At 41.5% G+C, this 26,289-nt stretch overlaps 1 protein-coding gene across 11 annotated transcripts in view; it reads right to left on the reverse strand.

Moving 5' to 3' along the window:
- Window positions 1-26,289, reverse strand: part of Ack-like (activated Cdc42 kinase-like) — a 276,769-nt gene that overhangs the window by 94,436 nt on the left and 156,044 nt on the right. For 8 of the 11 annotated variants that reach the window (XR_008407684.2, XM_053782704.2, XM_053782696.2 and 5 more), the window contains one exon: window positions 14,130-14,271. The exons of 2 other annotated variants lie outside the window; for them this stretch is intronic. The gene's annotated coding sequence lies outside the window, so the exon portion shown is untranslated. Of the gene's footprint in view, window positions 1-14,129; window positions 14,272-17,824; window positions 18,151-26,289 lie in introns of those variants that run through there. One more of the 11 variants, XM_053782701.2, reaches the window with a different exon arrangement.

The following is a 26,289-nucleotide window of genomic DNA, read 5'->3' on the forward strand; positions in this document are numbered from 1 at the left end:
TTCTGGACCCTATTTTGAAATTGGAATAATTTGAACTTTGTGTTAAATTGGCCAAATTACCAACTTCTGATCACTGTATTTAGTAGTTGAAACAGTTGACTTGGCAATTTCTTGTGCTCAATCGATAGAATAGAAGTAATACTAGTGAAATAGCTAAGAATTTGGTCGACTGGAATAATGTAATTGGCCTAAAATGGGAGTCAAAGTCGGCAAAATCGCCGATTCGTAAATATCGCTGACACATCAAAATTCGCGAGAGCATAATTTCATCAATTTTCCATCAAATTTCATACTTTTTGTTTTATTACCTTCACAAAAAGATTCTCTACCATTTCATAAAAAATAACAATTTTTTTTTTTAAATTCTTGGACACTGGGGCACCACTTCAGATTTTGGCCTTGGACCTTGAAGGGGTTAATTGTATCTACATTATTTCTTATGGAAAATACTGCTTCAGTTTTTGTCCGTTTCGGATTTAGACTGACCTGGAATGGATTAACGACGAAATCCGGGGTTCCACTGTATATGCTTAGATGCAACTCTAAATGACTCTACCTGACACAAAATCAACAGATACTGGTGTTACCCAAGGTAGCGTACTCAACCCACTCCTATTTCTCATATATGTACTTACATAAATGTTCCTACAGTAATGTAACCCAACACCACAGTCCAATATTTTTTTGCTAATGATATACAGTAAACTATATTTCTTTTAACTCTGAGCCTATCACTTTGAAAACCCTAATAATGAAGAAATCTACACACGAATACACCTATCATCTGACTTACGACCACGTTCGGTTCCGAGAAACCAGTCGTAAGTCGAAATGGTCTTAAGTCGAACTTTACTACTGAATATCAACAAAACATTTTTGTAATGACTTTATTTTATTGTTTTATTTTGGTATTTCATGTTTTACTTTACTTTTTATGTTGTTAGTACTGTATTTTATACTGTAAGGTTTAGGATAAACACTGTGTACAACACAAATAGTTGTTTATTTCCCAGAAATTTGGCATAAAAAACACGGTCATAAGTCAAGTGGTCGTAAGTCGAGCAGGTCGTAAGTCGGATGGTAGGTGTATGTACAATAAACCAAAATTTGATTTGGAAAAAACAATTACGTATGGGTTGACCATCACTAATCTGGCATCACTGGGACCAATAAATTCCATAAGAAACTCACTCATAAAATGGGTGCGATACTTATGCTAGCCGAAATTAGTGATGGATTAGTTATGGAACCGGATTAGTGATTGCCAGATCAGTGATGGCTGTCCTGTATATGGGAAAACATCCAATTAACTAAATCTTAAGACTAAATAGCTCTTAAATAAAATAAAATATTAATAAGCAAGTGAATTCCAGGTAAAACATACATAAAAACAACAAACTGAACATCAATACATACACACATTCCACACATTGAAAAAAATATGAGACAATAGGCATACTCTTGAAGATCAGCTATTACATACCCAACTACTCTGCTCTCTTAACACTGCACTACACTCTGATTTATCCATATCTCACATACTGGATCTAAGCCTGAGGAATGATGACCATCAACCATCTCAAATCAATCGTGAAAAAAAACCTGCAATCAGAACTTGCACCACAAATTCACCCTTAGTCCCCCCCCCCCCCCGCCCATTCAGCCTATCAAGAGTAATATTAATTGACAGGCCACAATGGTTTTTTACTACATATTTAAATTTCACGAGCTTAATGAATAAAGTAACCTGACAAGGAACCATCCTGATTAACCCACTTAGAAATACTGCATCATACTAACGAATCATAGGCAACTGCTCTCTAATTGGTTGATTGTGATAATGTGACATCTCTGGGCACTAAAAGCTTTGAAATTTGAAGAGGTGGTGGTGCTGGCAGCCACTGAAAACAGATTGGTCTGCTACCTTAGGTGACCTTGCTAAACTACACTAATACAATATGTAATTGGTGGCTTTGTACAAGGACACTGCATTAAGCATTGCTTTGCAATGCTTAATGTAAAATAATGGTTCATGAAAAAATTGGCAGATAATAGCCTCCCAAAATACTGACTTACATAAGATATTTTTAACAAGACTAATCCCCAAACCTTTAGTCCTCACTTACATTTCTTGGTATACTGTATTTAGGAGGAAGTTTCAAACCTATAGAGGTCATAGAACTCCTGGGGAATGGGAGACAATGGGTTTAATCCAAGGATGTGGAGTAAATTCCAGTTCCTTGAATCAAGAGCCCCCATACACTTACACACCACCACCATCCCAACACACAGAGCCACCACCATCACCACCCTAACACAGAGCAACCACTAATGCACATCCCAAGCTCCCATCTCCTACACTCATACATATCTTCAGCTCCCACCTCAGCCCCAACTACCACCCCACACACCTCCAGCCTCCTTCAGGTATTGCCTGTCAGCTCTGGCAACCACAAAGCGACTTGCCTTACACCACAATAATGGTAGTAACCCTTGCATGCACAGAACTAGCCAGTCCACACAAAAGTGAGACAAGAGCAGTCAACTCTGTGGCTACACTGGAATGACAGGGATAAGAGCCATTCAACAATGAGCTGAAAAACAAAAAAGGTTAAAAGACAACTACTCCAAAGGTTGACAAAGGCTCCAACACAACACTCAAGATTTCAAGTGTCACTAAATACAATGACATGAATCTGATGGAAAATGATACAGCAAACATCTAACTATATTAAGGAATAAAATAATCAGCAAGTAGTTGAGAAGGGTTTCCTGGGTTTTTAAGAAAATATGGGGGGAACTCTTGGTGATGAGAGGAAAAGGTATAGAGGGGTTAAGGAGAAGAGAGAAAAAAAAAAGTTTTCCCCTTTGGAAAAAGAAACAGGAAGAAACATTCCCAATTAGCCTAATACCTATATATGCATCTTACTCAAGTCAGTGACATGCTACACTTCACCAATATAAAAGACTTATGAGAAAAATTAAAATCTAGCACCCTTTACTAATTAAAAAATTAAGATAAACCCAAGCTTACATGTATCATCTTTAAGCTATCCAGCACATCCACATCCCCTTGCCCAAAGATATGCCTATTTGGGACTGAAAAAAGTTCTGTTTATTCTTATGGCCATTTGTTAGATTACACCAAATCTAAGACTAACCATAGACAAACCACTAACCATAAGGCTAATCAAATCTTAGGGCACATTTTCAGATATTCCTATCTAAGAAATGGTATCTAATAATGACGCTCTTTCAAATTAAAGTAGAAACGCATACAACAATACCAGCCAACAAAATTTAACCAAAATCAAATTGGTTGTTTTAAGCAAAATTTAATGCGCTGATCATGAATCTGAGCTTATTTATCTCTAACACATAAGGTTAGAGATGGAGATGAGCCCAGAGTCTAGAGTGGCCCCACATCAAGCACCCTGGAGAGTTGCCATACTCATGGACAGTCAAAGGATCAAATGGAGCTCAGTGCTGAGGAGCGAAGGGAGATGGCTAGGCTACCCTGCCACTGGCAACAGATCTCCCTCCATACTCCTGATGCAAATTCCCTCCTGGTCAAGAAAAGTAGAGTGATCGGTGGAAGGGAGTGGACAAGGGAAGTAGTTCAGTCCTCAACTTCATTACCCCAGATGCCCAATGAGATGGGACCCATTGAACCTGGGGCACTAGAACCGAAGGTCTCGAAGAGACCCGAGAACAAGATAGGATAGTAATCAGAAAAGAGCAAAGAGTACAATCAGTTGAAGAAGATGACAGGCAAAAACAAAGCTAAGTGTCTGGTGGATTGCAAAAAGCTCACTGGCAAGGACAGAGTGGGCTGGATACAGTCTCCTGGTTTAGTCTCTGCAGATGCCTCCCTTTCTCAATATATTATCAAATGTTCCAAACTTGACCTGATCTTTATGTCCTCCTCACCTTACCTCTTCTCCTTTCCTTTCTTCTGCCTAGATGGATTCTCTCCTGTGAGTTTTACCATCTGAGTTTTTTGTCCTACCCCCATGGGTTTGTAGATGAATGGTTCAGAGAACCGACATGTTGATAAATTAGACACATGTGCAACTCTTGGGTATCTTTATTGAGGAAACATTTCACCACACAGTGGCTTCATCAGTCCATACAAAGGAGAATCTTGAAGAACAGGAGGAGAATGAGGTAATCAGTCCCTCAACCTTGAGTCGATGTGGTCAGTCCATCAATCTTGAATAGAATATGGCATACGTGCGGAGGAGCTTATAAACCGTTGGCAGGAGAGGTGCAGCAGTCATAGGTGTTGTCACATTTGTTCAATGTGGAAGTAGGTCGTGCCCAAGAATTAGGCAAGCAAAGAATTCCCAAGTATTAGGATCCCAAGAAGTTGCAGTGTCTGGCAGGTTTGTAGATGAATGGTTCAGAGAACCGACATGTTAGTAAAGATACCCAAGAGTTGCACATGTGTCTAATTTATCACCCCCATGGGTCATGAACTCTCCTGCAGTGCTCTTTTTTAATTTTTTTTTAGATAATCTCCATTACTACTATTGTTTCGCGTACACTCTACTCTCCGATTCTTATGTCACTACCACCTACGCCCTTATTGCCACCAGGCCACAGTACCCCGTGGCCTGGTGGCAAAGCTCTCGCTTCACACGGTGAGGGGTCCGGGTTCGATTCCTGGCAAAGGGGTGGAAATATTGGGCGTCTTTCCTTACACTAGTTCACCCTTCAGTAATAATGGGTACCTGGGTATTAGTTGACTGGTGTGGGTCATATCCTGGGACAAAATTGACCTAATTTGCCATAAATGCTCTGCATAACAAGCAGCTTTCTATATAGTAGTATGTCACTGATGTCAGCTAGGCCTGTATACCTTGCACATGTACTTGTAGAAATAAAGATATTATTTTATTATTAATTATACTACCACCACCACTACCACTGTTTCCACAACTACCACAATTAAACTACTAAATCCGCTCATTCTATTTTTCCCAACCCCTCCACCTCTCGTATTATGTACCAGCCCCCTTCTCTTTGCACTTGTATCTAGTAGCTCTAGTTAATGGTCCAAGTCGGACCGACACATGTATTCCAGTCATGGTATTATGCCTTTTCGTAATTGCAATGACAAGGACAAACTTCCTCACACAAAGTTAAGAACACATGAAAGGAGGAGCACTGCCCATACTGGGCAGGTCCTTTACAAATCCAACCCACTAACAGAATATTTGCCCATCCCACTTTCAGTGTTACCCTGACAATAAGCTCTGATAAATCTATTTACTCATGTGCAAGTTCCACTCAAATCCAACCCCTTTCATTTATGTATTTATCAAACCTAAACTTGAAACTACCCAAGGTTTTAGCTTCAATCACCCTACTAGGTAGACTTTCACTCATCAACTACCCTATTTCCAAAACAATACTTTCCTATATCCTTTCTAAATCTAAACTTATCTAATTCGAATCCATTATTGCAGGTTCTCTCTTGGAGGGAGATCCTTAAGACTTTATTTATATCCCTTTATTAAAACCTATCTTCTACTTACACACTTTGATCATGTCTCCCCTTATTCTTCGTCTTACTAGTGAATGTCACTGGTGACATTCCACAAGGATCAGTTTTAGGCCCTCTCTTGTTCATAATTTACATTAATGACCTTGATAAAGGAATTACATGACATGAGTAAATTTGCTGATGATACAAAAATAGGACATAAGATTCATTCTGAGGAGGATACCAATGAACTCCAGGAAGATTTGGACAAATTAACGTCTTGGTCTGAAAAATGGCAGATGAAGTTCAATGTGGACAAGTGTAAAGTACTAGTCCTTGGTAATAAAAATAAACCTCGAAATTATAAACTAAGTGAACTAGAGCTTGAACCTACAGAATGTGAATAAGACTTGAGAGTCGTGGTAAGCCGAAATCTAAAGCCAAGACAGCAGTGCCTAGGTGTGCGCCATAAAGGTAACAGATTACTAAGATTTATTTCAAGAAGTATAAGTAACAAGTCCAAAAGTTATTTTACAGCTCTATACATCACTAGTGAAGCCTCTTTTGGATTATGCTGCTCAGTTTTGGTCTCCTTACTACAGGATGGATATAGATTCATTGGAGAACATACAGAGAAAGAATGACTAATATGATTTATTATACAAGGAATCTCCCGTACGAAGACAGACTTTGAGTCTTGAATCTCCACTCTCTGGAGAGACGTAGAATGAGGAGAAATATCATCAAAGTGTATTAGTGGATGATGGGCATAAACAAAGGTGATATTAATAAAGTACTGAGGGTGTCAAACCAGGTAAGAACCAGAAATAATGGATTTAAGTTTGGATAAATTTAGATTTAGAAAGGAAATAGGTAAGTATTGGTTTTCGAACAGGGTTGTGTATGTGTGGAACAATCTTCCGAGTAGGGTGATCGACACTGGGACCTTGAGTAGCTTTAAAGAGAGATTGGACAAGTATATGAGTGGGAGGGGTTGGGTTTGACTGGTGTCATTGGGTATGGGGGTAAATTCTTGGGTAGCTTTGGGTAGGGGTGGTTTTGATAAGGACCTGGCTTGTATGGGCCAGTAGGCCTTCTGCAGTGTTACTCCATTCTTATGTAATCAGTCCCTCAGCCTGGAATCGATATGTTCAGTCCATCACTCTTGTAGAAAATACAGCATATGGCCAGAGAAGTGGCTGATATACTGTAGACAGGCGAGTTGAAGCAGGAGGCGGGAGGATCACTGTGGAACCATCCACTAGTGTAAGTAGGTCTTCGTCCAAAGATTGGACAAGTGTTAAAGAGTTCCCTGTATCAAGTTCACATTATGTTGCAGTGTCTGAAAGATGTGATAAATGGTTTGAAAATCGACAAGTTGAAGATTGAAACACCTATGCAACATATGGGAATCTGTATTAATGAAACGTTTCGTCACACAGTGGCATCTTCATTCAATACAAAGCTTTGTACTGGACTGCAGCAGCACTGTACAGCCCTTGTGGTTTAGTGCTTCTTTTTGATGATAATAATAATAATAATAATAATAATAATGTACTGGACTGCTGGACTTCTGTTGCTTACACTTCATGATATAAATCCCAGTAATCTGTTTGCCTTATTACGAGCCTGGCCCATGGCCGGGCTCAGAGAGTAGATAAACTCTCGAAACTCTTCAAAGATATATCAAAGGTATGTACACTTACGCACTGCTGTCTTGGTTTAAGGTTGCTGCTCACCACAACCCCCAAGTCCTTCTCGCAATCTGTATGGCTAAGTTCTACATTATTTAGCTTATAAGTGCTATGATTATGGACATTCCTGAGCTTCAGAACTTTGCATTTATCTACACTGAACTGCATCTGCCACTTTTCTGACCACGAATTGAATTTGTCTAAATCCTTCTGAAGTTCCATGACATTACGTTTGAATCAATTATCCTACCTATCTTCATGTCGTCAGCAAATCTGCTCATATCACTAGTAATTCCCTCGTCAAGGTCATTGATATATATTATAAACAACAACGGGACTAAAAATGATCCTTGCAGAATGCCACCTGTTACAGATCCTCAATCAGATTTAACTCCATTAATGCACACACACACTGCTTTCTCTTTGTGACCCATAACTCGATCCATGACCACTTTTTCCCCAATGCCATGAGCTGTCACTTTCTTTAAGTCTCTGGTGCAGTACACTATCAAAAGCCTTACTAAAATCCAAGTAAATAATATCGAATTCTTTATCGTGATCAACAGTTCATGAACAATGTGCATTCTCTCAATGTTTCAAGGGTGGTTCTTCCTTCACAACCCAGCCTGAAGCCAGGATTTCTTGTAGAGTTCCTGGCCATCCAGGCTTTTATTGCTGCTAGAGACTCGCATGACTCCATAGCTACTACATCCTAAGAAAGAGCGAGGATGCACAGGTATATGTGGTAGAGAAAGAGGGGTGGCCTTATGGGGAGAGGAGAAAGAGGGAGGGGCAAAGAGGTTCAGATGCAAATGCAGTACATGTTCACAAAAATATGAGAAGAGGGGAAATCAATAATCACTGGCAAAATTCTGAGATAATCTCACAGTAGATGATTGTTTTTCGACTACCACTCGCTTCTTTGTGACAATGAATATGGTTTTAGAAAAGGTCACTCAGTTGCTGATCTGATGTTAAGCTTCTCCACCATGTGGCACCAGTCGCTGGACGAAACCAAGACCAGTTGGGTAGTAGGACTGGACACTGATAGCAATTTCGACCGAGTATGGTGACTGGGACTTTTGGCAAAACTGCAAGCACTAGGAGTCTCTGGTTCTGCACTATACGTCCTTAGTGATCACCTTCAAGGAAAATCTCTAAGAACAATTCTCAATGAGACAGAGTCAACTCAACTGGCGTCAGTGTTCCACTGTGAAGTGTGCTTGGGCCACTGTAATGGAATGTCTACTTCAACGGCCTTCTTCAGCTCATCCCAAAAGTCCATGCATATGCAGACAACTGTACTCTGACATTTACTTATCCAAGAGAAGAAATACCCAATGCTCTCAGTTATATCAATCACCAGATTTCATGATGGTAATGCTGGAACAATGGAAAGTGTGGAAAATACTGTATATATTTTCCAGAAATACAGTAGTTATATTTATATAGATGGCCATACTGTATTTAATAAAAATTATGTTATCGAAAATGGGAAGCTGCGCCTGCGCAGACGAGACTCGCCATGTTTGAACTAGTCAACAGAAAGTTAGTGAAATCAGAAGAATTTTCGTGCTCTAGAGGTTAAAATTGGGCTGACACCTCTCAAATAGGAGCCGAAATTGTTGGATGTGCATTCCTGCATAACTTGAGATATCAGACGACTGGACAATTATGTTATTATGTTAATCAAGGGGAAGCGCTAAACCTGGAGGATTATACAGCGCCTGGGGGGGGGATGTGGAAGGCATTCAGGCTTAATTCGAAGAACTGGAGCACAGATCCAATTCCCTAAATCAAGAGCCCCTCACCAACATCAAGGAACCTTCCTTGAGGGGACGACTGGACAAGACAACTCCCGGAACCTCAGATAAGCTATATAGATTTGTGTTATAATTCTGGCCAGTATTATTTTCATAAATTTAGTTAGAATGAGGTTTTCTGAGTATGATGCACATTAATCTCCAGTCAAATTGGTGAGTAATATTAAGATATTCTCCTTCTGTTATGTAAATTGTATACATGTATATATAATCGTTTATTAATTTTAATATAGTCCAAAAATTTATGTATTTACCAGAATTCCTGGTGATACATATTTCATTTGTAATTAATGGGTCCAGAGCAACTTGTGGATATGACAGTGGTAAGTATCCATGGGGGACATTTTTTGCGACCTACGTGTGCCGAATTCCTACTTGTCTAACTGATAAATAATAATTATCTTTGTTCATTTACTGTTATGTACATAATGATACATTCAGATAAATGTAATTTTCCACAGAAAGAATGAATAGAAAGTGTTGGAACCCGGGGATGAGGTCGATATCCTTGGGGTGAAATTTGATTACATTATTATTATAATAAAAAAGAAGCGCTAAGCCACAAGGGCTATACAGCGAAATTTGATTACAAACTGACTATAAAGAACCACACAGAAAATCTTGCAAGCAAGGCAGCCAGGACGCTAAAAGCATTTAGACGTATCTCGCATCTACTCAACAGTATAGGCGGCAAACTCTGAATGAGGCAGAAGTTCTCTCGCTGTTATGTACAAGGCCAATGATAAATTAGACACATGTGCAACTCTTGGGTATCTTTATTGAGGAAACGTTTCGCCACACAGTGGCGAAACGTTTCCTCAATAAAGATACCCAAGAGTTGCACATGTGTCTAATTTATCAACATGTCGGTTCTCTGAACCATTCATCTACAAACAAGGCCAAAAATAAATAACAAAAAGGCACAATACCGTGACTGGAACGATACACAAATAACCCGCACATAAAAGAGTGAAACAAGGCCAATGTTGCTCCACTTCGTGGACAACGAGAAGACAGCTTCTATACAAGATGGGCAGCAAATAGCAACTACACTCTTGGCCGTACCCTTCTCAAGAAGCTCACTTATCTGAGATAATTTATCCCTAGAATGATTAGAATCTGGAACATGTGCGTATAGCATAACATTGGTGAAAAAACGTCAGATGGCCAAATGAAATCATTGGCCCACAGCTGGCTCCAATTTCATCTTATTCCCTATTTATATGTTTTATAATAAAAGAGCTTTCAAATGAGCTGACGTAGTTCGGAGCTAACACTGTAAAAAACTCTTGTGTAAAGATAGATAGATATATATATATATATATATATATATATATATATATATATATATATATATATATATATATATATATAGAGAGAGAGAGAGAGAGAGAGAGAGAGAGAGAGAGAGAGAGAGAGAGAGAGAGAGAGAGAGAGAGAGAGAGAGAGAGAGAGAGAGAGAGAGAGAGAGAGAGAGAGAGACACACACACACACACACACACACACGGTTGAATGGGGGTATTATGTTTCGGTACGGCGACTTAGACTGCGTTTGAAAATGAAACAAGAATATTACGACAAAACCTTACACTTCATATAAAGGAAAATATTCTTCCGTAATTAAATATTGGTTGCAAGCTACAAACTTATAAATGTTTGTGATACGTCATAAATAACTGCATTTTTAATAAAAGTTAATAAGTGAATACGTCATACCATAAGACCGAAATGACAAGGTGTGAAATGTCTGTGGCTCATACATATTACATTCCATATATGAGGAGAGTGAGAGTTGAGGTAACAAAAGTAGCAAAGTGGACGGGTGTGACCCACACCAGACAGGTGGTTGAACCGGTTGTGCCATCTGGAATCTCCCACCACCTGATGCCTTCGTTACCACCATCGCTGCCGCCAACTAAACTGTTACTATCATTACCGCCAACCTGTCACCACTATCACTACCGCCAACCTGTCACCATTATCACCGCCGCCAACCTGTCACCACTATCACTACCGCCAACCTGTCACCACTATCACCGCCGGCAACCTGTCACCACTATCACCGCCGGCAACCTGTCACCACTATCACCGCCGGCAACCTGTCACCACTATCACCGCCGCCAACCTGTCACCACTATCACCACCGCCAACATGTTACCACTATCACAGCCGCCAACCTGTCACCACTTTCCCCGCCGCCAACCTGTCACCACTATCACCGCCACCAACTTATCACCACTATCACTACCGCCAACCTGTCACCACTGTCACCACTATCACCACCGCCAACCGTTATAACTGTTATCACCATCAACAGCGGGGTTGAGGAAGCTCTGATCTGACCTTACTCTTATTAACAAAGCCAAGAGATGAGAACTCACACCTCCATCACCAATGATGCCCCATGACTCGTTCACTCACTCACACACACAGGAAGTGAAATAGCTTAGAAAGTGATGTAGTGAAAGCAGGAACCATACATAGTTTTAAGACGAGGTTTGATAAAGCTCATGGAGCAGGGAGAGGACCTAGTAGTGATCAGTGAAGAGGCGGGGCCAGGAGCTATGAATCGATCCCTGCAACCACAAATAGGCGAGTAAAAATATGTGAGTATGCACACACACACACACACACACACACACACACACACACACACCCTGGCCATCTATCGACAAGTGTCTCTGACAGCTGATTAACTAACGAAAGTGTTTATGTCTTGAACTTCAAAATAAAAGCACTTGATACAGTACCACACCAGAAATTACATCAGAAATTTGAAGAACACGCAAGGTTAATGTAAACCTGAGAAGAATAAGAACAAGAGAGGATAGTAAGAATACCGAGGGAGACCTCAACAGGATGCGGATGTGATCAAACAAGTAAGCTTCTGGAGTTTCATCCAAACAGATGCAAATTAATGTTGATAAATCAGACATGTGCAACACTTGGGTATCTTTATTGAGGAAACGTTTCGCCACACAATGGCTTCATCAGTCCATACAAAGGAGAATGAAGAGCAGGAGCGACTGATTACCTCGAACTCATCCTGTTCTTCACCATTCTCCTTTGTTTGGAATGAAGAAGCCACTGTGTGGCGAAACGTTTCCCCAATAGAGATACCCAAGTGTTGTACATGTGTCTAATTTATCAACTTGTTGGTTTTCTGAACCATTTATCTAACAAATTAATGTTTCCAGAATATAAGGGTAACCTGTACACAGAGTACTGTATGGAAGGAAAGAAAATGCAAATATCCGTGGAGAAAAAAGACCTGGGGAAAATATAACATTAAAAATTACAGATAAAACTATATAGCGTCACCAGCATTTGTAAGATTAACGAACCTCAAAACAGCATTCAGGAACTTGAACAAATAATCCCTCAGAACTTTATACATGACATATATATGTCATCAGGTCAACTAGTGGGTACACATCTACTCAAAACAAGTGCAAACGTTAGAAAATGTCCCAAGATTAGCAGCTAGACTAGTACCAGAGCTGAGAGGAATGCACTTTTAAGGAGAGGTTGGAAGAACTGGACCTGACTACCTTGGCGGAGAGAAGTAGAAGACACATGATTACAACACAATGTTGTTAGAGCACTAAGTTCGACCCCCGCAAACACAAATCAGTGAGTACAAAAAAATAAAGTTGTGTATGTCAATAAAGGAAAAATGATCTTGCGGTAAACATCGCTCCCAGATTGTATTCCCGGAACTATGGTCAGAAATATATATACCGGGTACATATAATATACCTGTGACTGATTTGAAGAGGTTTTCATCTGGGCACATAAAAATCTAAACCTAAAAAAGTACGAGAATTTATTTCAAACTTTAATGACTCCTTACGAAAGAAAAAGACTCGGCAGACAGTGCAAAGTACTCCTATGAAAAGTAGGGGTGGCAGGTAACACAATAAGTGAAAGGGGCCCATGACTTCAACATCCTCTTTTTTATACCTAAGGGGTATTACCAACAGACCCCCTGGCTGTTTTTAAAGCGGAACTTGACAAGTTTCGTGAGTCAGTTCCTGATTAAATGAGCTGTGGTTCGTAAGTCAGACTGAGTTTGGCCAGCAGTAACAGCCTGGGAGATCAGGCCTAGTTCCAAGACGCCTGGTCTAGAACCATGGCCCCCCCCCCAGGCCGCGGGGGCGTTTACTGTTACCCTTGCAAACATTCTTTAGGCATCCTTCAGGGAAAACTGAAGAAAATTAACAAGTTTTTAAAGAAGGAAAAGGCAGAGGAAACGTTAACACGATGCGTAAAACGAAAGAAAAATCACCACGATGTACAAGACACTCAGGAAGTAACATGGTGATTGGAGAGATTAAAATGACGCAGAGGGAAACATGGGGGTCGTAGATGCTAGATGAAAGCTTAGGAGAGCCAGTGATGTAACCTTCGATACCTTTGATGAGTTTCGAGTCTTTCTACTCCCGGAGATCGGCCATGGACTAGGCTCGTCTGGTGCTAGCCTGTTCAACCAGGCTGTTGCTGCTGGAGGCTCGCTGCCCCACATATCCCTCACAGCCTGATTGACCTGGCACCTGGTGAAAATATTTGTCAAATTTCCTCTTGAAGACTTCTACACTTATTCCATCAGTTTTCTGATATCTTCTGGTAAGATGCTGAATAATCTGGGGGCCAATAATTTAAATGCTTTACTGGTTCTATGCGGGCCGTAAACGATCTCTGTATGTTCCAGCTCTGAAACACTTCAGTCAATGAAAATATGGGATGAAGTCCGCTAACTTGATACACAGTTTCAAGAGTAGGAATGACAAGGCCCATAAGAACCAATAACGTCACAGGTAAATCAAAGGTAAGTGCCAGTCAATTATGGGACACTTCCCTGCACATGCTGCTGTTGCACACACACACACACACACACACCTCCACTTAGTTATAATTAATTAATTATGCTACGAATATTCCCACGAGAGTAATGACTAGATGAGCCACGACTCGCCTCCACTGCCTCATCGTTGCATATCACTCACCACGCTAATACAGCAGAGTGCCAAATAACTACTGATAACAAACATTATGCAAGTCCAAACACACACATACACGAACACGCAAAATTATATGATTTTTTTTTCTGCAACGTCTCTTACCTCTGTGAAATGTTGAGGAGCACAAGAGGACGGGTGGGAGGAGGGTCTGGCTTACGCTCTCACCACTACACAGTTACCACACTACTACTCCCTGGCGGCCAGGCCAGCCTGCTGCCACGCCCAAACACACCGCCGCCACAGTCTGTAAAAGGATATAAAACACTATTATACCTTCAGAGAAAGTCCTCAGCGTCATGCCACAACCAGCTAATGAAACAATAACGTCACCCAATGCAAGCTAACGAGTATTGGGAGCTAATCGGATGTGCATGTGAATACCAATTTGTGGTCGCAAGATCAGTCATGGTCTTCATTTAAATAGCCTGTAGCATGTCTGTGACCGGTTTCGACTGTTTTATACTCTTGCAGCTGCGCCTGTGCCCAGGCTTCTCTGGTGATAACCTGAAAGGCCTAAACGTTCCTGCTTGTGACACCCACATCACACACGCGCGCGCACACACACACACACACACACACACACACACACACACACACACACACACACACACACACACACACACACACACACACACACGCACGCACGCACGCACGCACACACACGCACGCACACACACACACACACACACACACACACACACACACACACACACACACACACACACACACACAACCCGGCAGATTGATGCACGTCCTGCAGGAACTTGTGAAGTTCCCTCTTGAAGACTTCTGTCCTCTGTTTCAGTAATATTTACTGTATCTGACGATAGAAGCTTTGGCATCTACTCACCCTGAGGTGTTTGCTAGGGTCGACTCACAGCTTATGATCCGAACTCTTTACGAAGATAGTTCGTTGGCAGCGTTGTATGACCCGTACAGGTTAAATGCATGTTTTTTAATATATTATTATTATTATTATTATTATTATTATTATTATTATTATTATTAAGCTAACTTGCACTTGACTCAGGCCTACACCATTTTCTCGTCTACCTCCAGTTCTATACTAATCAGACTAAAAAAAAAATTCTTTCTAATACATCTGGTGTAGTATCTTCGTGTGCACTGGCGATTTTTCTCCCCTTACCCTCCTCACCTCCAGGATCGAGTTGCAGGAGTCTCACCTCATACTGCGTTCTTCTCACCTCTCAGACTGAAAAAGTGTTTTCTAATGGTCCTGTAGCTTAAAGGAGCTTTCAGTTGCTCTACTCCCTGGGTCATCTCTTCCTAGCATGTCCCTATCCTCCTAGACTAGTCAAATACGTACTTTAAATGTCATGCTCTTGTCCTCTAGTCTGAATTACTTAGTCTTTCCTTGTAGTGCCGCAGCGTGTGCATGCATACACTCATCACTACCCCATTTTCTTCTTCCCTTGTCCCTCCCCAGGATTCCTTGCCACTCCTGTCTCTCCCCTCGTCCTCGAGCCTCTCTCACGCGCCTGTCTCCCTTGATGCTCATTATCTCAAGTATGAAACCCATCATGTGTGAGTTAATATTACTGGGAAAAGTAACCAACTTTTGTTCCCACAACATAAATAACAAAATATGGGAAGCAGTATCTAAATGTATTACTTAAAAGCAGTATCCGAATTTATTACTTAAAAACTATGTCCCAACAACCACTTCATTATTCAATTTTGCTAAGAATGTCAAGATCAGCATTAAAAAAAAAAAAAACGACGGCCACGATGACAACGATCAGTTGTGAGGGTGAAGAAAAGACGATGGCTATCAAGATGACAAAGAAGACTGTAAGGGTGCAACACGTCTAGCAGCGTGGAATCCAATCAACGTTAAAATCAACATTTTTTTTTTTAACGAATGGCGTGAGGACGGTTTGTGTGAAGATCTCCCACTGAGCTCAGTATCCCACCGTATCCCTGTTAACAACTGTTTTATACGTTCGTAGTTCCCTCGTCTGCTCATCTAACCTTTCCTCAATACCGAGACTAGTCTTGTTGCTTAATACGTTAGGCTAAGTGTGAGTTCCACGTTAGTGTTGTGCATACTTAAATCCTAAGTTAAGGTTCCTGAAGGCAATTCTTGGATTCGGTAACCTCGCACACTCCACATGCACCATCTTTTCGCGGTGGAGGCGGATAAAATCACTGACTCCGAGTCCGATTTGAAAATTGAAGAGCCATCTGCTTTCTTTGCATGCATTTTCTGTCCTTACACAATTATCTTACTCTTCGAAAACGTTAGCAAAGCTTGTGTATATTAAATCTGCATTTAGGCAGTCTTCCAGTGTTGTGATTCAATGTGTTGGTAATCAGGTGGGAAACTTCTAGTTACTTCAAATGGTTCTTAATTTTGTCCATCTTGCATAGGCTGCCCACGTTTTCAGTTACGTTGGCTTTAGGTCGCATGTAGGTGGATAGTCACCAGTAAGGGAGGTACTACCTTTCCGTCACATGAATGTGCAACGAAGACGGTAGGGGGAGATGGAAATAACATAACAGGAGATAGGTCTTATTTGATGCCTATGTCTACCCACCTGTTTTTTCTATTGGACTCCTATCGATGTTTCAATCTGACGATACATTGTCCCTAGTCTCTTTTTCACAGTCACAATCTCCATTACTTATCTGGTGTTAGCAATGAACCGTATTATCCATTTTCGGCGTAATTCTTGCAGTTGAGATCTTCTGGCCTGCCATTATCATCATCTTCCACCTATTAAGAGTGAAACAAGAAATTGTTTGTTGAATCTATCTGGTTGAATCTTCAGGCGGTTTTATTAACCTTCTATTTGTATTCTTCTCATGAGGTTAATTTCTTCTACAAAGAGTTACATGCATATGCAGGTCTCAGCACCATTCATTATAACTGTGCCCTCTGCTTAGCACGTACTACTGTACTCTAAACGAAAGAATCTGCGTACATTCTTGCCTGTGCGCTCGCGTGCGTGTATTCATCAACTGTATTTGTGTTTGTGATGGCTGCATCGGTGAGAGTAACCTAGCCTCAAATTAAATCTTCCTAACGTGTTTACGCGTTTTAATTTCTGTACGATCTAACTGCTCCGTTCAAAGCAGGTGTAACTGCAGACCTGGAGAATATGCAAAGAACCTTCACTGCTCGTATAAATTCAGTCTACCAACTAAATTACTGGGAACTTTTCGAAGTCCCTAGATCTGTACTCCTGAGAACGTAGGCAAGAAAGATACATTATAAAAATTTTCAACATAATCATTTCATACATAAGGGAGGATGTTAAGAGAGAACTTGGCAAGTTCCTCAAATTAGTTCCTAATCAGCCGAGGTGTATGCATACATTTGCCTTCGTTTGGCTAGCAGAAACAATCTGGTTAGGCAAAAGGACACAAGTGCAACTAATTTGACATTTTATTGTGGCAACGTTTCGCTCTCGAGGAGCTTTTTCAGGCTGTAACGGCCTGACAAAGCTCCTGCAGAGCGAAACGTTGCTACAATGAGATGTCACATTAGTTGTACTTGGGTCCTTTTACCTAACATATTGTCGGTAATTCTACCAACATTAATAAAACAATCTGGTTGATTAGTCCATTCACCGGGAGGCCTGGTTCCGAGGGTCAATGGGGAACACTCTCCGGATAGCCGCATGCAAAATTCAATATCAGTTATAACATTATATATTTTAGATTAGGTTAGCTTACCTTAATCTAAAATAAACAAATTTACGCATAGTTAACGGCTAATAAGCATATTACATAAACCGGAGGTAACTTCTGAGGGATACACAGCAATTGCTTACCTGTAACCGGCTTCGAGGGCGCTGCTATCGTGTCAACCCGGTCTGAGATTGAACTTTCTTGTTAACTCCCTGGTAAGTCAGGCTGTTGCTGCCAACGGCCCGCAAATCATCACAGCTTGTCTGGTTTGGTCCATATTGCGGGTAGTGGTCCAGTTTCCTCTTGATTTTTTTTTTGAAGCAATATGTTGGTTATGTAAGTTATGAGCGAGGTGCGTTGGTAAGTGTGGACCTTCTTGGAGGCACGTTCCTTCACGCGCGACGGGAGTAAAGCCCCAACGGAGACTAGATGGTCAGTGGTGGAAGGAGGAAGAGGTTGGTTGGTGGAGGGATCCACATCGAGGCCACACGGTCACTACTGACTCTTGCATTCCTGAGGTGGTCACCTAGAGCATCACGCCGGCCACTACAATCACCATAACCACTTTCCAGTCAGCTGCACCAATCAACAACATTAGCCACGCCAATTACTATCACCACCGTGAACCACTCAAAACAATAAAAACTGACACAGCCGCAAACCCACATACAGATAAACATGCCTTTAAATATACATGAACGGCTCAGTTTATACCAGGTTTGGTTTTGCTAAACCAGAGTGAGCCACTCATATATACTAACGGGGTTCGTTAAGACTGAGTTATCACTAACTCGTTTATACTAGACTTGGGGTTCACTAAATCAATGAACCACTTACTCATCTATATCAGACTGAGGAGCGTTGAGCTAGTGAGCCAATAACTTGTTTATTCCAGGCTCGTTAAGTCACTGAACTACTTATACAAAGCGGGGTTCACTGACTTAACGAGCCCCCGGCTATAAACGAGACTGGTATAAACAAGTTAGTGGTTCGATTTGGTTCAACGCTCTCAGCCTGGCATAAATGAGTAAGTGGTTCACTGGTTTCGCGAACCCCCCAGTCTAGTATAAACGAGTTAGTGACGACTCAACCTTAACGAACCCCATTTAGTATATACGAATGGCTCACTCTGGTTTAATAACCCTAACCTGGTAAACACGAGTTTGCTGTTTGTTTTGGTTTAAGGAAACCTCACCTGGTATAACCGGGTGAGTTCACCCTGGCTAAACGAACCTCCACCTGATATAATCGAGTATGTGGTTCACTCTGGCTAAACGAACCTCCAGCTGGAACAAAAGTCAACGGCTCATCCGGAAAAAAATTATAACTGTCGGTAATATTAAGTAATGCTACTGCCATATTTGTTGATCTAAAGTTCTGAACCTTGATGATGGCGAATGAATCAAAGAAACTGGAACTACCCCAACCCCCCTTTCCTGGATCAAACCCGGGCTTAACTCTTAACTCTGATGCGTTCCGAGAGTGGTTCTACTCCTGGAACCCGGCCATAGACCAAAAGCATTTCTTAAAACAGAAGTCTTGATCTTTTTCACGAGTCCAATAACTCAGACTGGAAAGGAAGCTCCGGACCATCCATTCTGACCACTATCAATCATAAATGAGAAAATTGGGAGAAAATCAAAAGACAGGTGTGGGAAAAAGAAAGATGTTGGCGTAAATACTAGAAAATAGATCAACAGGGGGTTAGATATGCACAATTTAGTCTACCTAGAACGGACTTTGAGCCTCTGGTTGGCCCGTCTCGGTCGTTCTGCCACCTTGTTGGCATAACGACAGAAGGGAGAGAAACGAGGGGAATCTATGGGCAATTGTATTAAGCTGTTTAGGCCTATCTAATCCGGATTAAACTGAGTAGATGTGCTTTAGAGAACAGTCACTTAGGACTGCAGCCACTCTGTTTCTAAATCCGTTAACACGAGGCTGCCATTTTTCAAAATGGCTGGCACAAGCCATTCGGTCAACGAAAAACATGCCAAACAAGTCAGTGATTGCAAGTTTTTTTTTTTTTTAGCAACACCTACCCTACATCGCGTAAGGAGCCGGAAATGGGCCAGAATATGCATTTTTCGAATTTCTGGTCCTGCTGACTTCAAATGTGGTGGAAGTGGCAAGAGATATTGACCCAATGATGATATTCTTCAAGTCGCTTGTTCTCTCCGGGCTGGAATACTGCTGTATACTACACTCGATGAGTGTCAGAGGTCCCCGACTCTTCATCTCCCTCCATGCATACGGGAAATTACCATCAAATTTCAGTAGACGGTATCTAAAAGGGAACGGGACAAGTTCCTTGGATCAGTTCCTGACCAGCCGGGCTGTGATTCCTACGATGGACCGTATGTGGCCAGCAGTAACAGCCTGGTTAATCAGGCCTTGATCCTCCTGGAGACCTGGTCTGGGACCGGGTGGGAGAGAACTGATCTCCGGAAACGCCCTTCAGGTATCCATCAGGATGTAAAATGTAATATGAATACAGTGATAATGAAAAAAAAGTAATGTAAGAAACGAAGTCGAAATAGATGACTTTATATGTATATAAACAATAATTGTAAACAATCTTAAAAGTATTTGAATGTGAGGAGAAGTTGAACAGAAATTATAGATGTGAACCAGAACACTGATGAATTATTCCGAAAACACAGCTGCAGGGTTAATCATGATGTCCCCAACAGTTGCATTACAAATAAGTTTAATCAGAAAAGATTATTATTCTAACATAATGAAAGAATATCTTTTGACTCCAACCTTCACATTTGAATAGACCGGTGCAAGGCAGGCTTGCTCCAACAGATTTCCAGAGATCTCCACAACCTTTGGTGCTTCCACACTTAATTCCCAGCAGGCTACCGCAGCTGGTGGCAACGTCATCCACTGAGCCTTCCAAGCATCATCGATCATCTAACCGAAGTTATCAAGAGCGGGAAGGCAGGGAGTCTTAAGCTAGGCCTAACCCCCGTGTATGTCCTGCTGGTATGCAACATGAAGGATGTGTTGATGAAACTTATCTTGTGACGGGGAAATGTTCCCTATATGCCAGCCCTTCTGTGAGACCATGATTCACCTGTCTTTATTTATAGTGACTTCTGTGCTGCAACGATCGTAAATTAGAAATATGAATTATTTAATACCCGACAAGACCTCTGTAACCGTGGCGGGGGATGAGGTGCTGTCTAGTGCAGCTAGTGCATGTGTTACTTGTATGCATAATTTCCTGACTTCCGACGGCTTTGAAAATCTGATGTGATATCACACTCTATAAGGCAGTGCATCGCATCCGTCTTGACCTAACCTCTAGGATTTAACCTGTATCCAGGAAATCTAAATGTTTTCTGGTGGTCATACCTAACCACACAGTGCCGTAGCTGAACCTGTTAACGAGTTGATGCCACTGGCAGCATGTCGCCTCCTCGTGGTTGTATGTTGCTAGTCCGTCTTTATTTATAAATGGATTAGATGGGACGTTACTTCCATCAGTTAAAATTACTGTGCTGGGATATACTGATGATGAAGCATGTGTGGAGAGCAACTTAAAAAGTTCACTCTTTGGCAACGCTACAGAAGGGTCTACCATTTAAGTGCGTGAGTGAATCGCCTTTAAATATACCTTTTTGCGAAAAATTTATAACGAAGTGTGTTATAGTGATTGGTTTATGCAATGAGGATACAGTAAATATTTTTGTGCAAATTAAAAAAAAACAGTATTTTTTCTAGAGAAGAAATATTAAAAAAGACCCTTATTTAATTATTGCAACTAACCTAATCTAACAAACTAACGCAAGCACAACCTAACCCAACGTAACCAAATATACACTCAGAAGACACTGCTGGGGTGTTGGTGTGATTGGAATTAGTGTGTTTACCTACATCACTGGGCCAGCAAGTCAGACGTGCTCACTGGTCCAGAGTATACTTTACCTGATACATTCTACTGTAAGTTTTATAGGTTGTGTAACCCAGCTTAAAATAAAGACAACAGCATTTGGAAATGTGCAGGAAGCGTTAAGAAACTGATGTTAGGCGTCATGTTAGGAAACTGACGTAGTAAAATGAAGATAAGGTGGGGAGGAAGACAGGTGCGGCGAACGGAGGAAGGGATGAGAGAAAGAAGTGGAAGGAAGAGGCGGCGGTTGTATTTGACACGCAAGCAACCGCCCCTCTTAATTAACCACCACCGCACCAAGCAGCAGTACCACCACAACTGGTCAGTTTGTTAATGTGTCTAGAAATCATCACCCACGTGGCCCACTCGTCTCCTGATGGCCTAGCCAATTAGGCTGTTATTGCTTGCAGCATGCATTGTTACATTAATAGGGAGCACTAAACCCGTAGGGGTCATATGGCACCTGGAGGAATGGGAGGGATTCAAGTTCAATCAAAAGGAAGGTCAGATCCAATTTCTTGAATCAAAAGCCTCCCACCGGTATCAAGGAACCTCCCTGGAGGGGCTGCGGCATACAGTTCAACTCGGCCGATTATAGATCAATTTGTTTCCTCTTTATGACAGTTTATTTCCATATAATTAAATGGAAGATGTTTAAAAGCCTTGGACCCTTTATGTTCATTGAGTTGCTACTTAAACTAATTTTCATTGCAATATTTTGCACAGCCTGCAACGGCTCCCACTCGAAAGAAATGCCTTCAGTGAGTGTATTTAGAACAAGTCCCGCCAGTATATTCCAAGTATATATTATGATGCATCTTTCTCACCTGTGTCCTGGGAGTACAGATTAAGGGACTTTAGGCTTTTCCAATAATTCTGGTGTGAATTAAAGAACACAGTCTGTGTAAGTCTATTACACATTCTTTTAGGTATTCAATTTCACCTGCTTTAAATAGGATTATTTTTGTGAAGCATATTGTAGTCTAGAGTATATGGGTACCTTAATAACTATCATCACTGAATTGCCGTCTCTTGTTTAGAAGTCATATTATCAAGCCTGTATTTTCCTTGAATTTGCCACAGTAACACTGCTATAACCGTTGATCGTAAGATCTTAAGACAGCGTTATCTCTGAGTCTCTTACATTTCTCCTCCTCTCTACTGAGTAGTCTGAACGTATTCTATATACATTTAAATAAAAAAAAATTACTCGAGTAGACTCAAAAAAGTACTCACTCCGCTAGAAATATCTTGCAAGCTACGATTTCATTCAGTCGTTGGCATTGCCACCGTGAGAACACCTTTGGTATAAATAAACTGGGCTGAGTGCCTACATCACCCACCACACTTTGAACATCCACCTTTGTGTGTGATAAGGATGCGTAAATCAATTAACTCTTAGTTTACCTACCCACTTGCAGCTCAACCAGGTGAGATAATGATCAATTAGTGACTCACACCTATCTTGGTAACAGTGTAAGAGAGAACGACGTCTTCAGAGAGAGAACAGAGCCCGAGCCTTTAGCTCAAAAGACTGTCATTCCCATTTGCCTCCTTGGGGCGGGGATGGCAGACCAGAGAGGCCTAGCTTGTGGCTAGGCCTTGGGACAGTTGGTCCCAAAGATGAGGAGGTACTTGTGCCTCCTCCCATGGGAGACTTAGGTCTCAGACACTCCCTAAAGAGGGAGCCAAGGCCGGGCCACCACTTCGAAAAGGCCCGGGCCGGGAGAATACCGGCGAATCTTTAAGAAGAAGGTAACAGTGTTAGTTACATAGCCAGTTAATTATATAACCTTATCCAACTCTTCACGATGGTCTACACTGTCATGCGAACGTAAAGCAGAAGTCTGCTAAAAGTTTTCCTTTGGCAGGATTGCTGATCCTTTCTTTGTCTCGTGAACAAGATGACAAGTAAATCTTACAAACTTCTAATTACAGTTGGTATAGTTATATCTTCTTTTGTGTGTGTTTCTTAACTATTATTCCTGTAATAATTCCTTTCCAATTTAAGAGGCCTGGCCTGAAACCGGTCTACGGGGGAGATAATCCCTGGAACCACTACCGACAATGTCTAGATCCGATGCTAACAGATCAACCTTTGCTACTATTCTGGTCTGATATACAATACATAGCCATTCTGAAAAGCTTTGCCAACAATCTATCCCATGTCTGGAGGGTGTCTCGATAAATCACGGTCTCCGTTTAAGATAATCTTCAGCAGTACAGATGAGTAAAAAGTCTTGGCTCAAAGAGTGAGCAAATCCACGGGTAATGTATGCTGAGGGAACGAGGGCCATTAAACTTAAATACTGAGTAGCTGGACTCCCACTGGAGCAGTTTACATATAATTTCGGGTGTGTGAGATGTAATTACGAGAGATGGCATAGTCATGGTGTGTTTACGCCATGGGAATCTGGAGCATGTGGATTTTCCTCAATTCACTGATAAGTATCCATCACACTTTGGCAGTGACAAGGTACATATACTGAGGTTTACATCTCTATTAATCTTCGTTTTAGTCATCAAAGTAATCTTGATATTAAGTGTACAGATGAATTCACAATCTGTGGAAATTTGACCTCAGAGTAGTTGGAAAGTGGAATGAGCTTCAAAAGCAGGTATGACAAAGACCGGAAGGCCAGAGATCAGTAGATGTCGGTCAAAACAACGTGCTGAGAGTCTTGCAAGAAATTAACGGGTACAAAAGCGAAGGAGGGGGGGGGGGAAGTCTTGCAAGTAACAAAGATACATACTTGTTTCTTTCTTGAAAGACTCCCTCAACCTGTTTCTTTCTTGCCACACGCACCCCCCCCCCTCCTAAGCCCCCAACGAGTTGCACACACGTGATCCGGCCGGTGTCATCAGTCAGGGTTAAAGAGCAACAGTTACATGCCCTGCCGCTTCTGCCGATGTGAATACTGATTAAAGTAACAGCCACGGGTTCAATCCCAGCCGGGGTATGGTTTGTTTGCAATCGTGTCATTACGATTTCGTGAGTCATGTTGACGGCAGTGAAGGGACTTGAGCTAGAGTTCGTCACGGCCACGCTAGCTGGAGATTCGTCTGTAAAAACTTGCATTTGTGGTCACAGTGGTGCCTGTGCTAACCTTCCTATGGTGTAGAAATATACCTAGTTGGACGAATCTTATTGTGGCTAGCTGATCTAGTGGCTAACGCGACGGGCTGGAGTTTTGAGACTCTCTGACCGCGGGTTCAATCCCAGCCGGGGTATGGTTTGTTTGCAATCATGTCATTACGATTTCGTGAGTCATACCCTAACATCTGGCAGCCATATATACGCCTGCGTTGCTTAATTCAATGGCAACAATACATTCTTTATGGTATGAGGCCCAGCTTGTACCTGATAACATTTGTAAGTAATATCTTGGGTCACGGGAGGTTGGGGTAGTGGAGATGGAGGGGTTGGGGTAAAGCAGTATGGGGTTGGGGTAAAGCAGTAAGGGGTTGGGGTAAAGCAGTAAGGGGTTGGGGTAAAGGAGTACGGGGGTTGTGTTAGAGTAGGGGGGTGGGGACTAAGGGTGCAGATAAATTCACGTCATATTTTACTTCCCAAGCTATCATCTCCATACACGCCATTCATATTAAATATATTTTTCCCCTTGGCACGTAACTACTGACTTTATATCCTCTTCTATTATCCAATTACGCTACCTTCGTAAAAAGTTGGAATATGCCAAGGTATCAATATCGGCGGGAATAGGCAGTTTTACGATATCGGTACCAGTGAAAAACAGCCGATATTAGCCGATACTTTTAAGATATTAATATTAGATGTGTGCTTAAAAATATTAAAGTTAACAGTACCTCATGAGGCCGCGGGGGCGCTGACCCCCGAAACCTTCTCCAGGTATTTCCATGTATACCTCACGATGGTGAAGGTCACTTACACACACACACACACACACACACACACACACACACACACACACACACAATCGACAAGTGCCTCTGAAAATTAGCAACACACCAGACCAAGTAATGAGTAATGACATTGTCATCTCAGAGAAATTCAGTTATTTAAATATTTAACATTCTTATGTTATGCACAGTGGGTATGTAATACCCACTGTGCAATAAGCATTCCCATATATACCGAACATAGTCATTAAATTTTAAAATAATAAAATAGAGAAAAAATATCGGTATCGGCCGAAAATTAGGAGTCGGTATATGCAAAAACAAATTGGTATCGTCACATCACTACCTAAAAGGATTTTTAAATTCTGTTTATTATGATAAACCATTAAAATATATGACAGGTAAATTATAGGTAAACAGTGCTAAGTCACATATAAGGAATTACACACACACACACACACACACACACACACACACACACACACACACTTCATGTACCAACACGTAAGGGACACTACAAGAGAGAGAGGAGAGGATGAACCAGCAAGGCTGGACTTAGTATTCACCTTCAGTAGTGCAGATATCGAGGACATCACATATGAAAGACCCCTTGGGGCCAGTGACCATGTGGTTGTAAGCTTCGAATACACAGTAGAGCTACAAGTGGAGGGAGAAGCAGGAAGGCCAGGACGAATGAAGCCAAACTACAAGAAAGGGGACTACACAGGAATGAGGAACTACCTGAACGGGGTTCAGTGGGACAGAGAACTGGCAGGGAAACCAGTTAATGAGATGATGGAATATGTAGCAATAAAATGCAAGGAGGCT

This window comes from Cherax quadricarinatus, chromosome 28, assembly GCF_038502225.1.
Source record: "Cherax quadricarinatus isolate ZL_2023a chromosome 28, ASM3850222v1, whole genome shotgun sequence".
Classification (NCBI taxonomy): Eukaryota; Metazoa; Arthropoda; class Malacostraca; order Decapoda; family Parastacidae; genus Cherax; species Cherax quadricarinatus.